Raw genomic sequence first — 3369 nt, forward strand, 5'->3', positions numbered from 1 at the left:
CAATCATGTATGAATTTGGATGCCAAAAGTGTACAGTTTGGATACCAAGTATAAGACAGAGTTAGTTCATGAACTCTAAATTGGTATTCATTTTGTTTCAGTTAATAAGACATTGTAAGACCATGAACTCTAAATGTTGAATCCAATTGGTATGCAGTTTGTATATAACTGTTATCCCGAAAATTATTATACTCAATGTGTAATTTATCTTTAGAATGGTGTATCTAATTGGTATGCAGTCAGTATATAACTAGTATCCTGAAATTATAATAGTCAATCTGTAAATCATATGTAGTTGGTATCTGACTGGAAGAAACAATGGATATTATATATCATCAAATACTTAAAACTGTATCAAACACAAAAATATCGTCCAAAAGTTAAAAAAAACTTGTAATTCTAAAAAGTCTAAGGTGCAATCAACTATCTCAAATTTGATCTTCGTGCTATTGGTGTAGGATAATTGCTGGTATCCGGAGCATGTTCTTTTGTTATGCGAGGTCCACCAAATTTGCTAGCAACAGTTCTAGTTACTTCACTTTCACTGATCGCGCTGTCATCATTCTTTGTTTTTTCATAATGTCATATGATTGTGGCATACCTTTGACGATGATACTTTGCATCGATATCAACATAACGCATATCAAAAACTCCATTATTGATGTATTCAGCAAATAGACATGTGTACAAACCATAATTAATGGGGAATTTTTTTTTTGCATGATATAATATTTATAACAAAAAAAAAACTAATTTGAATAATTTGAAATTAAATAAAATATAATACTTATCCTAACCACTTTTTTGCCTTTTTTGGATATTAGGATTTCTGAATCCTCCTTCGTTGTTGTTCTTTTTCTTGATGGTTTTGAGGACTGACCAATTTCAACATTTGTTGTTTTTTTTATTTTTTTATTTTTTATCTCACTTACGAAATTCGAATCCGAATGGGTTTCTACAATTGTACCCTTCCTCTTTTTTCCCTTTTGATTTGCAAGACTTACCGTTTTCTTTGCTTGACTATTTTTCTGCTTTTGAGTAATCTGATTCTTCGATTGAGAAGAACCCGCCTTTGCTGGAATTTCATTATTTTTTGGCGGCGGAATTTGAGTCAATATGTTGAATGTTGGAGCATGTACTTCCTCCGTAGAAGTTGCTTCAACTAGTGGAGGACTTTTTCGAGGCGTTAGAACAATTTTCTTCGACATGAAGAAGATGAGAAACATAATGCATTATGTTTGAGAGAGATGAAATTTGTATTTCTGAAGGTGGGGTAGTGGGGTGGTGGCGTGTTGTATAGGATAGGCATGGGGGGTGGGATTAACATGAGTGGGTGGTGGTGTGGCGTGTAACGATAAACATGGAACTATAATCAATATAAATCCCTAAAATTGTGTAATTGATAATTACTGATTTTTAAAAAGGATCTGCAATCAAAATAATTAAATTACTAATAATATAAAATTATAAAAAGATTAATCATTTAATAAAGTTAAATTTAATTAATTTTTAAATAAAGTTAAATTTAATTGATATGTTTTAACCCGTAATTAAACTGTTATAAGTAAGAATTTTGTAAGAGTAGATTTAAAACCCGTAATATTGTCTCTTAAATGTGTATATGGTGTGATTTTTCCGCTTAATATTAGTTATGCTTGGAATCCAGGTTGAGTAAAGTTTAAATGATTGTCATTTGCGATTTTGAGGAATTATATGTATTGTGAAGAAATTGTTTGTTCCTTTCATCATCTTTCAGGAGTCTAAACTTCTCATCTCCATTCTTATCTCTATCTTTAGTTGTTTGTCCTTGTAGTTCATGAGTTTAGGTTTGTTGACACCCAATTTTGACCATTCCCGAGAGGAGTTAATTTTCGAACTTCTTAATTTTCAAACAATTTGAAATAATCAGTTTTATATAAAATAAATAAATAAGTAAATAAATAATATATATATATATAAATCCAGCGCATCTTTGAGTTCTGAAGTGTTTTAGTCATTTCATAACATTTTTTAATAGTAAATGTATTTTATATAATTTTATTATATAACTAGTATATTTTATAAGCAGCTGAAAACCATATAAAAAGATCTCTACATTGTTAAAATAGATATTTTGTTAATTTAGTTCTAGTTCGAATTATAGTTTTAATTTCGAATAAATTAGTTTGTATTTAAATTGATTATTTTATTTTTGTTAAAAATTAAGAAGTTCGTTAATTAATTAATGGTAATTCATTTTATTCAGATTTTAGCCGATTTTGCAAGTGAAACTCAATTTGGTTAATAAGTCGGCTAATTTCGTAATTCATTTGGCCAAATCTTAATGCCAAATATTGACCTTTATTAAACCCACTTAGATGACTAATTTTGGGCCTATTTGGGAATTTTTCAGCAGCCCATATCAAACCCAATATTTCCAGCCCACTTTTAAACCTCCCAACCCGGCCCACTTTTCCATTCCTTATTCCAAAGAAAGCCAAAACAGCATATACAATTCCCAGGCGTCAACAGTGAGCAGAACCAGCGAAACGACAAGAAATCAATGGCGTGAACACGAAGACCGACGGAAAGCAGCAAGGAACAGAGAACGTACACTGTGATCTTTTTTGGCTCCTTATTCACGTCCCTCTCATTCCGTACAACACGCGTTTCTCCCCTTTCCTCTTTCGGAATGGGTTGAAATCTCAATAAAAAGATGTTTATCCCAAATGGTGCAAGAAAATTGTGGTGTTTGAATTTCGAATGCACCTGTTTCCCCCCCAAAAAATCGAACCCTATCTCCTTCTATATATTCCTTTTTTCGTTTTAGTTGATGAGGATTTTTTTTCGAAAAAAAAAAAAACTAATATAGGGAGAGAGGGAACATTCATAGAAAAATATAGCTATATAAAGATACATTGAAAAGGAAGAGGAGGACGATTACTGGAGTCTTACTTCATTCACTCAAACTTCATTTTTCCTTTTTTGTCGATTTCATTCCAAAGTGCGTGGTGGTGGGGAAGTCGCTGCCCAGTTCATTCAGTTCTTAGTTCGCTGCCCGCCATAAGGTAAACAACTCGTAATAGTTTCGTTCGTTTTGAGTTCATGGTGTTGCCTTGAAATTTTACTCTCTGTTGATTATGATATGATCATATATGATATGTTTGCATCTTAGTCATTTTACTTCGTTTCAACTTTCCAAAACTAGTAATGTTGGTTTTGTTTTCAAGATGATTTAAGGCTTATTTTGAAGTGGTATTACTGCTCCTCGACTTGTAACTGTTGTATTCGCTTCGGATCTTGATTTGTTCGGATTAGCGGAGCTAGCTTTGTTATGATTGTATTGCAGTATGTGTTGAGATTTCAGTTCCGATTTCTTCTTTATCTTCA

This window comes from Solanum tuberosum, unplaced genomic scaffold (genome assembly GCF_000226075.1).
Source record: "Solanum tuberosum cultivar DM 1-3 516 R44 unplaced genomic scaffold, SolTub_3.0 scf00105, whole genome shotgun sequence".
Taxonomy (NCBI): Eukaryota; Viridiplantae; Streptophyta; class Magnoliopsida; order Solanales; family Solanaceae; genus Solanum; species Solanum tuberosum.